Consider the following 14,621-nt stretch of genomic DNA (forward strand, 5'->3'; position numbering starts at 1 on the left):
TGCAGCATCTCTTTAGCGGTAGATTCCGTATCTGGGTCTGTCATGGCCTGATCTTACTGTCACGGGCACTAGGAGTCTTTACCCAGGGATCACCAGGTGATAGGCTTACCAGAGCAGTATAGGTGGTAATATGGTACTCTGGTAGCAGGGTGATCACGGAACAGGAAATAGCAGATGATGAGATGCTCAGGAAAGTCTATGACTAGCAGCACTGGCAATATGGAGGTAGTAATACACGAGGAACTGTATGGACAAAGGACACGTGAAGGTAGTCAGTGGTCTGCGGTAGCAAGTTGTACCACTGCTATAGTGAGGAGGAATGTCCAACAGAAACGAGGAGGTGATGAGAGTCAGCGGTCTGCGGATAGCAAGTTGTACCGCTGTCTGAGTGAAGGAATGGAATCCAAGTGGAGGTATCCGGGGAGTCAGTGGTCTGCGTTAGCAAGTTGTACCACTGCTATGTGAGAGGATACTGGAGCAGGTGAAACTGGAAACAGGGGTCAGTGGTCTGCCACTAGCAAGTTGTACCACTGAATATATATGTGAGGAGGTGCACGGGGAGAGACTGCAACACAATATATACACGGGCACCTTGACTTTGATCCACAGTAATATGCACAATATAAATGTATAAATGACTGAACAACACTGCCAATATAGAAAGTCTCTTGAAGTAATCCAGCATGAGATAACACAGTCAATGATGGCAATAGACTCAGCGGATAGTACACTCCAGAGGAGAACCAACACAGTCCAGCAAGGTATGCAATACACAGCACAGTCAATGGGAAGTATGCATACCGTGGTTCAGGAGAAGGCAGTCAGACAGAAGTGCAGAGATACCTGAACGGCAGGAGGCCGGCAGGATGCAAAGTCCCTGGATGGGTGAAGCGGTGGTCTAGCAGGTGCAGCGCACAGGTAGGTAGACCAGCAGGGAACCCAGGAAGGCGTGGAGAGCGGATCAGCAGTAGATGGATGCGTAGCGCTGAGAAGTAACAGCAGCGGGTCTCTGCGGGAACACGGAGGTAGCCAATAGCAACCAGCAGGTGCAGTAACGATGGGACACCAGAGCAGAGTTGAACTGGAACAGTTGATCACGGAGAGTAGCGGGTAGCAATAGTGGCAGCAGACTCAAGGAAACACGGGAGAGTTGACAAGGGCTGAAGACTGAAGCGCACAGAGGCGGCGGATAGGAATCAGCTACACAGTCACGATGAAACACAGACGGGTTGCAGGTTGAAGACTGTAGTGCACGGAGGCAGCGGATAGGAATCAGCTAGCAGTCACGATGATGAAACACAGACGAGTTGCAGGTTGAAGACTGTAGTGCACGGAGGCAGCGGATAGAAATCAGCCAAACAGTCACGATGATGAAACACAGACGAGTTGCAGGTTGAAGCCTGTAGTGCACGGAGGCAGCGGATAGGAATCAGCTGGCAGTCACAATCATGAACAGGTGAGTGGATGTGAATGAAAGACGGTAGTGCACGGAGGCAGCGGATAGGCATCAGCTAACAGTCCCAATGATACAAGGTAGAGTTGAAGTGGTTAGAAGACTGTAGTGCACGGAGGCAGCGGATAGGAATCAGCTCACAGTCACGATGATACAGTAGATGGTAGAAGTGGTATGGGAACCACAGTAGTAGAAGTGGTTTGGAAACCACAGAGGTAGAAGTGGTTTGGAAACCACAAGAATCAGCTGGGCTGAATAAACGAGGAAACACAGGAACACCTTCAGAGACTCATGGGGAATGAGACTCCAAGATCAGGCCACGTGGTGTTGACCACAGGTGCTTAATATAGGGAGGTTGCCTGATCTGCCAATTAAGTTAAAGGAACATACACTGAAGGTTTGGAAAGGGCTGCGCATGCGCAGTCCCTCAGGATAGAGGACGTCCACGGTTCCTAATAGTCCGGGAAGAAGCACTCACAGTCCGGTGAGTGACAGTGCCTCTCTCTCCCCCCTTTTTCCACTGTGCCTCTCTCTCCCCCCTTTATCTTCAAACTGTGCCTCTCTCTCCCCCCTTTTTCTTCATACTGTGCCTCTCTCTACCCCCCTTTTTCTTCATACTGTGCCTCTCTCTACCCCCCTTTTTTCTTCATACTGTGCCTCTCCCTCTCCCCACTTTTTCCTCAAACTGTGCCTCTTTCCCCCCCCTTTTCCTCATACTGTGCCTCTCTTTCCCCCCTTTTTCCTCAAACTGTGCCTCTCTCTCTTCCCCTTTTTTCTTCATACTGTGCCCCTCTCTCCCCCATTGTTCCTCACACTGTTTCTCCCTTTTTTTTACTTACATTTGTATTAGCTGTTTTCCTCTCTGCTCTTTTCTTCTGTCTTCTGTCTTCTTGCTTCTTTCTTCTGTCTTGGTCCTCTCTGCGCTGCTCCTCACTGACTGTCAGGCTTGACTTGATGACATCACGCCCGGCAGTCAGTGTAAACAGACCAGGGAGGAAGGAGGAGGGACGCCGGTGCCGCGATCACGTGAGTATCTTTCTTTCTTTTTTTTTTAAACCCTGCTCCCCCCACCAACAAAGGGGCGGAGCCGGACCACCGGACCCCCGCAACCCCCCCCTTTGTGCGCCAAAAAAAGTAAAAACAAGTAAGGTTAAAAAAAAAAAAAGTGAACAGTGAGGGCCTGGGACGGGCCCCCTGGTATGCCCGGGCCATGGTAATTAATACCCGCCCCCCCCCCTCTCGGTGGCCCTGCATATGTCAGACACATAATAAAATCAATACATAAGTAAAAATTGTACACAGAGGAGTAATCCGTATAGTTTCTTCCTCAGGTGCATTGACCCTCCAAACATCAAACAGATCATACTCTACTAGAAGCTTCATGAAAACTGTGGAAAGGCCCATAAGGTCTGAACTTAATCGGGAATGTGGCCCTGAGGATCTCTCAAGATTGGGTCCACAACAATTTTAAACTCACCCATAATTATTAAGCTATCCTCCTTGTATTTTTGAATTTTCTGAGAATTCAGGGACATAGAGGGAAACTATAGTACTAAGGTATCATCGTAGGAACCAATAAGGTTAAAAAAAATGACCGTTTTTGTCCTCTATTTTGGATTTGAGCTTGAAAGAGATCTTAGATCTAATCAAGATAGCAACCATGTTGCACTTAAAGTGGGTCATTGACCTTAAAATAAGTTGGGAAGTGATTGTCCCAAAAGAGAGGGGGAGCTTTAGCTGAGAAATGAGTCTTCTGGGCTGCCACTCTATCTGCCCTATGTTGATGGAAAGATGTAAGAGCTAAACGGTGTTTCTTAGGAAATTTCAAACCTCTTACATTTAAGGAACAACACTTAACCATACAATCTTAGGGTCAAAGGGAAAAAAGAGCAAATGGGTTACACAAAAAGGTGTCTCGGAGCATGATGCAGAGAATGAGTGCCGGACAGTGAGGGCAAAAAAGAGCATTCTGGTCTGGGAGGGGCAAAGGACCAAGGGGTGCGAAGAAGGAAAAGTGGCAACCAGGGAAAGAAAAAATGAAATAACCCAAAACATATGTGTCAGGCACCGCCTGTGAGATCGGGACGGATGTCCCGCTGTGCCGCTCAGCGCGTCGCGTCACTTCCGTCCCCGCTCGGCCGCCCGGCTACAAGTTCAGAAAGCGTTCATGTAGGAAGCACTACGGCTCTAGTGTTATGACAGCGCTACGGCGCTAGTATTATGATAGCGCTGCGGTGCTGAGGCTTATTGGCTACCAGAAGTATTTAAGCCTCTCTGGATCCCACCTCCTGTGCCAGAGTTTCAGGTCCTCCTGTCCTCCAGCGTTTCCAGTGTATTCCTGTGATTACCTGTCTCCTGACCTTTTGCCTGCCTCCTGATTATTGCCGTTTGCCTGTGACCCTCGTGACCCGGATTGCCTTGACTACCCTTTTGGATCTCCCTTTTGTACCTCGCTGCCAGAACGCTACCGACCCGGCTTGACTCACCACCCCTTCGGATTCTCCTTGTGTACCTGCATTGCCCGCACCATTGCTGAACCGGCCTGTCTGACATTTCTCTTGTGCTTCGCTATCTGACTAGTGGAAGGACCGCGACCTGCGTGTTCCCTGCACCTGAGTCCATACCTACTTGCGGGGGTCCCTGGTGAACACTAGGGGCACGTTAGACTCCACACCTTCCTCCGAGTAGTGCCAACGATAGCAGGTACGCTATACTCAGTCGTGACAATATGGTTAAAGTATTTGCTTGAAGGTAAAAAGATCAGCAAAATAGGTAACTTGAGGTGCCTGGATCAAACCTAGAGAGTCGACACCCATACCAAATGTGAAACAGTAAAGCTAAAAGCTATATCATGCATATCTACAATGTTTTATTTTGAACCATCATGTCAAAATAAAGAATAAAATAAGTAAAACTGTTAATGTAATACCTGAGATATTAACACTAAACATAAACATTAGCAGAAATACAGAGATAAACATACATGCAGATCTTCAAAAGGAAACAGTTTGGCTTTCCAATGAGGAAACCTCACAAGACCATGTCAGCAGACCAGGAGGCAGCGGTAAAATGGACAACCTCAGTTCCATGGTAAAAAAGAGTCACAATGTCAGGCTGGGGCAAGGAATTGAAAGGTAGTAGTGGTCAGCAAAGAGGGTCCCATCAGTAAATGGAAGATACAGGTGAAAGGAGTCCAGACGCCAGTGGATCAGTCTCCAGCCACTCTCGACCATACCCTGTGGATATCTGCCCTGTGGGCTGGATCGATGCGGAGATTGGGATGTTCAAGGACTTTACTGGAGTGGAGGAAAGTCTTCATCTATTAATGATATGAGTAGGGTTGTTGCGTTGTATGATAAACTTAAGTGGAAAACCCCACTGATATACAATCTCATGGTCCCACAATGCCTTTGTAATGGCGTGGTAGGATCTCCGCTTGGCTATGGTGATAACAGAGAAGCCCGGGAAAATTGAAAATCATGAATCAAGTCTGCAGACTGCGACACTTTGGCTGTTCTCAGGATGCTTTCTTTAATATGGAATAAATGGATTTGCATGAGCATGTCACACGGAGTTACCTCCTGGCCAGATCTCGGTTTAGGTAGCCTTTGGATGCGGTCGATAAGCAGATCATTATACAATGATTATTAAACAATTTCTCCTTACATATAATCATTAATGAAATTTGGATCACTAATTTATTCATAAAATAACACAGGTCTGTGAAATTTAAGGTATTGAAAGCTTTTTTAATAATACTTCTACATTCTTAATTTATACTCCTTTGTACATCAAGAAATAGTATATACATTTTTTTAATAAGGGGGTTACATATATTTTTAAGAAAAAAACAAGAAGTTTAGTTGTTCTTGACATATTTATTGTGAAATGCGAAGAAGTGTAGATAATATCACTGTGTTTTTGTCTTAATTACATAATAAATTAACAATAAAATAAAACAATAATAGAAACAAAACATAATTATTTAAAAAATCCTTAATATCTTGTTTTTTGTCTTCAAACTTCGTTTTGTCGCTTTTCGCTTATAAGTTTTTTCTGTGTCATCTCTGTGCAGTGGCGGATCCAGGGGGAGGCGATCGGGGCGATCGCCCCCCCTAGCAGGGGCTTGCTGTGCAGGTCCGTTAGGCAGTGATAATGTGCCCGGCTGCTCTGATTGTGTTTTAAACACAATCAGAGCAGCGGGACAACACATTATCATTGCCTAATGGACCTGCACATACTGTGCAGCCACCGGCAGCCTTAGAAGTTAGAAAGGGGGCGGTGCTTAAATCCCCCCCTATATCGCCCAGGGTAGAAAAAAATTCTAGATCCGCCCCTGTCTCTGTGTATCATCCAGCAGTAGTCAGCCATCATGCTGACGTCCCAACGACCCTGGTATCTTCTTTCTACATCTTTAAAGTCCTGGTGGAAATGTTCACCCTGTTCGTCACTGTAGTCTCCGAGATTATTTGGGAAATGCTCAATATGGGAATTCAAAAAATGTACCTTTAAACTCATATTGCAGCCAAGGTTTCTGTAACTATTAAGCATTTCCCTGACAATTTCTTTGTATTTTGGGTCCTTGAAATTGCCTAAAAATTTTGAAATCACTTGTTTGAATGAAGTCCACACCGAAAGTACCACAAGATTCATTACATGCCCAAAATGTTCATCTTTATTAACTTTCTAATGTCAGGGCCTGTAAAAATGCCTTCTTTCAGTTTAGCATCGGATATGTTAGGGAATTTGGTGCAAAGATATTTGAAAGTTTCTCCATCTTTAGGCAGTGCTTTTACAAATTGTTTCATCAGTCCTAATTTTATATATGGAGGTGGAAGTAAAACTTTATCTACTAAACTGGATTTGATAAACAACTTTTTCAAGCTGGCCAATTGTTTTTTTGCCAATGTAAATTTTCAGCTCTGCTGTCCTATTCACAGACAAAACATGAGAATTTGGTGCAACCTTGTTGCTGGCCAAGTACCATGCATACAATTTTAAGATCTCCACATATTAACCAGTTGTGTCTTGTGTGGAGACGCCGGCTCCACAGACGGGCCGCGGGCCAATCACGGCGCCCGGCCACGGACCAATCACGGCTCCTGGCCATGATGAAGTCATAGGGAAGCGCCCGGCCCGGAGATATGGTCGGCGGCCACGTGGAGGCCTGTCTGTTCGGCGGGAAGTCAAGCTGGAGGAAGGACGTCCGGAGAGAGCAGCAGCAGCACCCACAGTAGCAGCAGCAGCAGCACCCACAGTAGCAGCAGCACCCACAGTAGCAGCAGCAGCAGCACCCACAGCAGCAGCAGCAGCAGCACCCACAGCATCAGCACCCACAGCAGCAGCAGCACCCACAGTAGCAGCAGCAGCAGCACCCACAGCAGCAGCCACAGAGGTGGACATCACCAAGACCAGTCCAGACAGAGGAGCTACTCTGTCTGGTGAAGGCAGAGCAGAGCAGATAGTCACGGAGCCAGAGCACGGCAGGGAGCCCGGACGGACAGCATTAGCAGGACTGAAGAGGAGCTATGCTGACGTCGCGAGCGGAGGACCTAAACCAGGTAAGACCTCAGTGGGGACCACCTCTCCCGGGCCCACGCCCGCAGGCTATCGGACACTATTTACTCGGGCCCAGGGCCTTCTGCCGGCGTCCATTAAGTCCGCCTTTCCGTTTGGTAGCTCCCGTTAGACCCAATAGGGCACCAGGCCCTGAGTAGATCCCATAGGGCGAGAGGCCCTCAGGTCACCCCCAGGCTTTAGGCCCCGTCTTTGAATCCTGTCTTTGTTCCCCCTCTCCCTTTTCCTATCCGTATCACCCTTGGGGCAGAGTAGGGCAGGAACACACACACTCTGCTTTGGATATTGTACTTTGCCGTGTTAATAGTGTCCTGGGTATTGTACTGTGCAATTGAGTATTGTATTGGGAGTATTGTACTGTGCAATTGAGTATTGTATTGGGAGTATTGTACTGTCAATTGAGTATTGTATTAGGGGTATTGTACTGTAGCGGGCGGGCTTGTACGGTGTAGTGGGTGGTTGGGGCGTGTTGTGTCTCCCTGCAGGGGTCGGAAAGTGGTGTGTTGGGACTGATCGCCGGGTGGACTCAACTCGTCCTCGGGCCGTGCGTACGGCCTGGGAAGGGCAAGTAGGCGAGCTACGTCCCACCCCAGGGAGAAGGACCGAGGAGGGTCTCCCGAGCCGGTAAGTACTGTCTATCCCCTTTCCCTTCCCCCTTCCGTGTAGACTCTGGTGGGGCAGATCCTTGGGCGGCGGTGTGGCACGACTTCTTCGTGGGCTGGGGGAGATCAAGGTCTCCTTCGGTGCCTTGGAGGTAGTGTAGCACAGCCCTTCTGAGTTCCGAGGGCGGTTCGGGCGTTCCGCGGTTCCACTGGGGCAGTGCAGCCCTGCCCTTGTGAGTTCCGGGGTTGGTCACGGCCGTCCACTGTTCCATTGGGGTGTCTGGCCTGAGTTCCGGCAAGGTTGCCTGACGGTCCCAGGGCAGACGGTGTCTCGAGGGGTAAGACGGAGTCCGCCCGCACGCCGGCAGGAGACTGACGGTTCCGGGTGGGGACTGTGATACCTCGCGGCGCACCGCCGGCGGAGTGAGTCTTGTCCCCACACTTGTGGCCCTCCCCAGAGGGGAGTAGGGAGTTGGGGCGAGAACGTTCTCTACCCCGAACTCTTGGAGCCCCGTGGCTTGGCCAGAATAAGACGGAGAGCCGCCAAGCGGGGCTGAGTAACCCTCTAGTCCTGGGCGGCATTCCGGACACCACCTTCCTCTTCCCCCATTGTTTTCGTGCCTCTGTTCCTCTCGCACGCAGGAGGGACCGTGACTGCAGCAGAAGCCTCCTGCACTTGACGGGTTCCGCCCATAGCGTCCCTCGGGATCAGGTGAGAACCTTTCCTCATTACAGGGGACTCTTCGAGACGTTCTTCGGGAGTACCGCCCTCACACTTGCATATCCAATCAGTTCCAAAACAGTTTCAAATTCCAAAACGGATAATATTATAATGCAATCAAATGCACAGATCATCCATGCACAAATCGTCCATATGAATGTCGTGGAAATCAGAGGATATAGCAACAATGTTCATACTTGTCCGTATAAATGTTAAACCCAAACAATCCAAAGTATGTCCGTGTATAGGATGTTGCCATTAACATAAATAACACTTTCCAGATGGCAATACTTGCTTTTTGTTGACAAACGCTAATATCTCCTGCTGATGTCCATATAGCGATAAAATGCCGCGCGGCAGCCGGATGTCGGTGCGTGTCAGCTTGGACCGCACAATTCCACTTCCGGATTGTAGTCAGGTGTCTCGGTGGTGATAGGAGGCAAGAAGCTTGTTTAGGGGCGTGTCCCCAACACGATTGGATCTTTCTCAAGGGGTCAGAGAGCTGGGCTCTCTGCACCTGCGCCGTAGTGTCTTTGTGATGAAAGTGACCACGCCGCCGTCGCCTCCGACATTTGAACTACGGTGTTCCCCATAAGCTCCGCCTTAACAGCGGAGGGGGCGGAGCTTCAACCCCGCCGGGCCTACCGGTGGATAGTCCGGCTGCCCGGCAGGCCAATCCGAGGCTGGGTATCGGTTTCGTAACTGATTCGACAACAGGGAAGGTGATTTTGTGCTTGGTTTTAGAATTATGTTCTTTAACGTCAATTGAGCAAAAATAGCAATTAATGTGATTAGTTGGCTCCCTCCATATCATAGAAACACCAAAAGATAAAGCTTTCTTCTTACCAGCAATCCATTTCTGTAGTATTTCAACACAAGCCGAACAAACTTTGTGCGGAGCCCACTGTTTATCTTGACGTAATATCTTTATTCCGAAATAAGCAAAATATGCCTTTTTTATGAAATCACCTGTTTCTTCTTTGTTTTTCTATAGTATATTGTTTGCAAATATAACAAAAGACATCTGCACTATTTTTACACTGTCTCGATGCCATCTTCAACTATTCGAAAGGCACAGATGAAAACTCGAGCATTAAACATGTGCGTTCATTACAAAATGCTCCAGCACTCTCACCTGAGATCAGTGGCAGAGCCGTGCAGGCAGTGTGGTGGCCGCTCCTCCCTTCAGCTCTCTCCTTCTCCGTGGTCCTGAGCCTGCTACTCACAGTCACAAGCTCCGCCCCAGACTACACGAGGAGCTGCTGGTGCTGCATGAAGCCTGGTAATGTAATTAGTTCTATGATGGCTACTTGATGAGTAGCATCAATTAGTTTGTATACTGTACTGTATAAGTGGTGTGTACTGTATATGTACTGTGTGTGTGTAGTGTGTATTGTGTGTGTGTATGTGGCGGTAGGCAGGGCTTAAATGAGCCGACACAGGGCAAAACTGTGTTTCATCTGTTGTATTTGGTTCCCCCTTCGCCAGCTCACCTTCTAGCTGTAGTTGTGTATGTGCAATGTTCCTTTAGACAGTATGGGGTTTAGGCCCTTTGTAGATTTCAGCTCCAGTCCCATGTGGACCTTAATTTGGCACTGGGTGGGGGGAAGTTATATGACGAGAACTGAATTGCAACGTTCTATACTAACGACTGAATTAATTTAAGACAATGTTTTATAATAAATGTAGGCAGAATATATTTATTATTTTAAAGAATATGAAAAAAATTACTTATTCATAAATACATGTTTTGCAGAAAAATTTTATTTAATGTGATATGCAATATCAGGAGTCATTTTTGTATTCAGAAGCCAAAAATATATAAGTATCACATAAATTATTTAAAAAAGCTTTTTTATCGCAGACCTGTGTAATTTGGCCCCTGTAAGATCAGGGGCAAGCTGGGCTGGGGAGCAGGTGGCGTCTGCCCCCCGGCCCGGTCCCATAATGGGCTACCTTGGGCTGGGTCACTGGACCACCTGCATTTTTTTTCCTTTAAAATTTGCTGCTGAGTTGAGTCTTGCCCCCCGGGAACAAAATTTGCCAGCCCTCCCCTGCGTAAGATAATTAATAATAATTTTTGGCCCTCTAAACAAGAAATCATGATTAAGCTAATAATTAATACTTGTATTGCGCCTCCTGTTATGTTAACATTGGCCAGCAATGGAAAGTTGATGTGTTTGCTAATATCACCTATCCAAAGCAACGTGTTGATTCTGGCAATTTTCACAGCAATATCAGGCGAGCTTGCAAAATTGCAGCTTCATACATATGGCGACTTGTATTCTTAGAATAGCCATAAGTAGGGATGGCGATTTGTAGCGTGTCGATTTTGGTTACATCACTTTTACTATCAACTCGCATTTTTATACATCGGCGGGTTCAAGCTCGCTCTAAAAAGTCGCTGAAAAAGGCAAATTGCGGCTTGATACATTTTGTCTGATTGTGAGCAACAGTAGGCTGCCGGGATTGCAGTTGTCCATCTGCACAGCAGTGAAGCATCGCTTTTGTCTAACAAGGAGTTTGCTCTGGACTATAAAAGGAGCCACCCGGGTGCAGGAGCTGGAGGAAGGCATAGGCGTTCTATAAATCGAGGCCGCGTTTCCAGAAGCCATGGGGTGGCCACGTTTCGGTACCTCCTTTTTCCCCTCTTGGAGCTCCTCTCCAACATTGTGGGTATCAGAATGCTCCTCAGGGTCTCCCTGAGATAAATGAGGGGAAATTAGCTGGTCGTGGGGAAGCGGAATCCCCGGTTATATGGCAGAGTAGGGGTTGCAGAATGCAGCTCACAAGAGAAACAGTCTGTTTAATATGGCTGCTGGCCACACACCCCTACATGTGGCAGTTTTGTGTGTGTGAAGATTTTTGATACATTGCTTGGAGTGCGCCTGGAAATGGGCTTCTCCTCCAAAGTGCAACATGGAGTAGCAAAACAGGTCCCATGTAAAGTATTGGATGAGACAAAGGCTAGAAGCTCTGAGCTGGTGCAAAATTCAAGTCCTTTTGTTGAGTGAAAATGGCCATGTGCCCCTCTTCACAGCAAGGGATGCCCCCTAAAATGTGCTTCTTCCACCCCATTAACTTATTTCAATAATCTTTATTTCTTTCTCTCAAAATGGAAACATGTTTCTGCACTGCTCCATAAAACTAGGTGTGCTGGTGGTTATGTTACTTACTTTATTAGTAACATCCAACTTCTCCCCTCAGTCTGGTTACACGTCTTCTCCTCTGCCACCTTCCTCTGTAAACCATTGTGCCGTGGCGGGAATCTAGGTGCACTTGCACAATTTGAAGCACGCAGAAGGTACAAAGATGTTTTTCCCCTGCTGAGCAGATGTGCTTTGTTAATTACCTCCACTGTGTTTGGATGCAGCTTCAAAATGCTAAATACTAAAGCAAAAAGTAAGAAGAAATGCAACCTTGTGCCGTGTAGTTGAGGCAATTGAAAGTTAAGTATGGTGCATGATGACTGATTGAATTATTAGGAAATAAGTTGACACAAAGGCTTATTCGATGTGTTTTGTTGGAAACCTCTTGTAGACAATGGACAGACTGGGATTCCTATGTTTTTGACAGTGCCAGCATTTCTATATGTTCTACATAAGGGTGTGATTATATTGCTACATTTTAGGTCACTAGCAAGATCTCACTCTGAGTATTGTGGAAAGCTTATCTCTTTCACTGGTGGGAATGTACATTGATTGTTATCAGTTCCTCTACTGTATATCTGTTCCTCTTTTTTTCCCTGACAAAACTCCTATTACATCAATTCATGTAATTTTAATTTCTTCAGAAACCAATTTCATCCAAAATATTGTGAAGGTTTCAACCAATTCTAACATCTATTAAATTGTGAGGATTTCAACCAAGAAAATACACATTTTGACAATTACAATAGGATGATTTCAACAAATGAGATCACTGTAAATTTAGGCCATTAAATGGCAAAGATTTCTAAAATGACTTTCATGTCACTATGTCAAAGGCCAAAAGAGACCAGGAGGAGGCAGCCTCTTGAACAGTTCGTCTTGTAAGATAATATGATTATACTCAGTACCGCCTTCAAAAGTATGATGTCTAAGGGCTAGATTTACTAAGCTGTGGGTTTGAAAAAGTGGGGATGTTGCCTATAGCAACCAATCAGATTCTAGCTTTCATTTATTTAGTACTTTCTACAAAATGACAGCTAGAATCTGATTGGTTGCCATAGGCAACATCCCCACTTTTTCAAACCCGCAGCTTAGTAAATCTAGCCCTAAATGTCTCCCATATAGTTATTGTGATAAAGACACCAGGTAGTTGACAGGACATAGCTCGGTTGGTTCACTATTCTTCTTTTATTTTGTTAGTATTAGAGATGCTCAGGCTGGGTTCCCCGAGAACCAAACACAACCGAACTTAGCAGATCCAAGCACTGAGCTGAGCCGGCTTGGTACTTTCGCGCACCCTCGGAATTAAAAACGAGGCAAAACGTCATTGTTACATCGTCGGATCTCTCTAGTTTTGGATTATATAAGTACCGCCCTCCACGGCAATCCAGCGCCATTTCACAGAGGCACACAGAAGGGGTAGCACAGTTCTTGGCAGTCTCTAGTGCAGTTGGGCAGCGTCATAGGTAGAAAAGAAAAAGGAGGGGTAGCAGTGTTCTTCAAAGTTTCCAGTGACATTCAGGAGAGGTCCATTGCTCCATTGCTAATAGTCATTGCAGAAATGCAAATAATAGGTCTGGCAGGCTTGGTCTTCTAAATCTGCAGTCACATTGTACTGTGTTATATAGGTAACATGCAAAGAGGAGAACTCCATTGCTCCATTGCTAATTGTCATTGCAGAAATGCAAATAATAGGTCTGGAAGGCTTGGTCTTCTAAATCTGCAGTCACATTGTACTGTGTTATATAGGTAACATACAAAGAGGAGAGCTCCATTGCTAATTATCATTGCTGAAATACAAATAATAGGTCTGGCAGACTTGGTCTTCTAAATCTGCAGTCATATTGCACTGTGTTATATAGGTAACACACAAAGAGGAGAGCTCCATTGCTCATTGTCATTGCTGACCAACTAATTTGGCATTGGTTACCCTGCCCCCAACAAAGCACGCACTTAAATACCTAACTTCCACTGAAGTACTAATTTATTCACCCATTAATCATAGGACTTCCACCTATGTGTGTTTACACTGAGTGTATGTGTGTGTAATGCTGTCTCCCCACACTGCAGCCTGTCACATGCATTTTCAGTCTGAACTATCTTGGGAAATGACTCTCTTTGCCACATTATAATGACTCTTCATAAACCTGTATCAGTAACAATAACTTTTATAACGGCATATCAATTTCTGCCTCATGAATGAACATAATAAAAATGTATTGACATAACAGTATTCCACAATAGAAGAATGGACAGTAAGGTAAAGAAAATGCTTTATTGTGCTTTTACTTGCAATAATAAATGTTTACATACAGACCAAAGCATACAGCCTATAGAGCTAAAACATGGTGAGTTAATCAGCTATAGCACCACTACCATTTTTAAGCCTTCTTAGATCTTACACAAGAATTGAATAAATCTCAAGGCAAGTTTTAAAAATCTAATCACCAAGTAAATTAATTACAATAAAACTCATCATCCATCAATTTCTTAATGGAAAGCAACTTAATACTAGCTAATAGCTAAACTACTGCTAACTAACCAATTAACTAAAAGTAAGAAAACATTGATGTATAAAGAGACCACAATTGGGGTAAATGTATGAATCTCCGGATTCTTCATCTCCGGTGTGTTCAGCCTCTTCAGCGCTTAAATTTAAAGCGGCGCTGCATTGTAAAGGGAAACTTCCCTTTACAATGCAGCGCCGCTTTAAATTTAAGCGCTGAAGAGGCTGAACACGCCGGAGATGAAGAATCCGGAGATTCATACATTTAAACCCAAGTCTTACTTCATCAACCTCAAAAGTCTCAAGTAGTCTCTATTTTTTTTACTATATATTTTACCGTATATACAAAATCCATAAATCTCTAGTTAATCTGCCAGGGACAACAATTATAGCAGGGTTCAGTAAATAATGGGATATGTGTGTTCATGGTCTTACACATCCTTTGCTGTAGCTTTCTGCTGGTGGCGGCATTTTTTTTTTCTGGGTGAAAACGGATATAGAATATGCTTTACATTTACTCACATCCAGATTGCTTTTATCTATTGAGGTAAGCATGGGAAGGGACATTTTATGGGACAAATGTCTGCCCGTGAATTGTTTAGTTTCTTGCACC

Source organism: Mixophyes fleayi, chromosome 3 (assembly GCF_038048845.1).
Source record: "Mixophyes fleayi isolate aMixFle1 chromosome 3, aMixFle1.hap1, whole genome shotgun sequence".
Classification (NCBI taxonomy): domain Eukaryota; kingdom Metazoa; phylum Chordata; class Amphibia; order Anura; family Limnodynastidae; genus Mixophyes; species Mixophyes fleayi.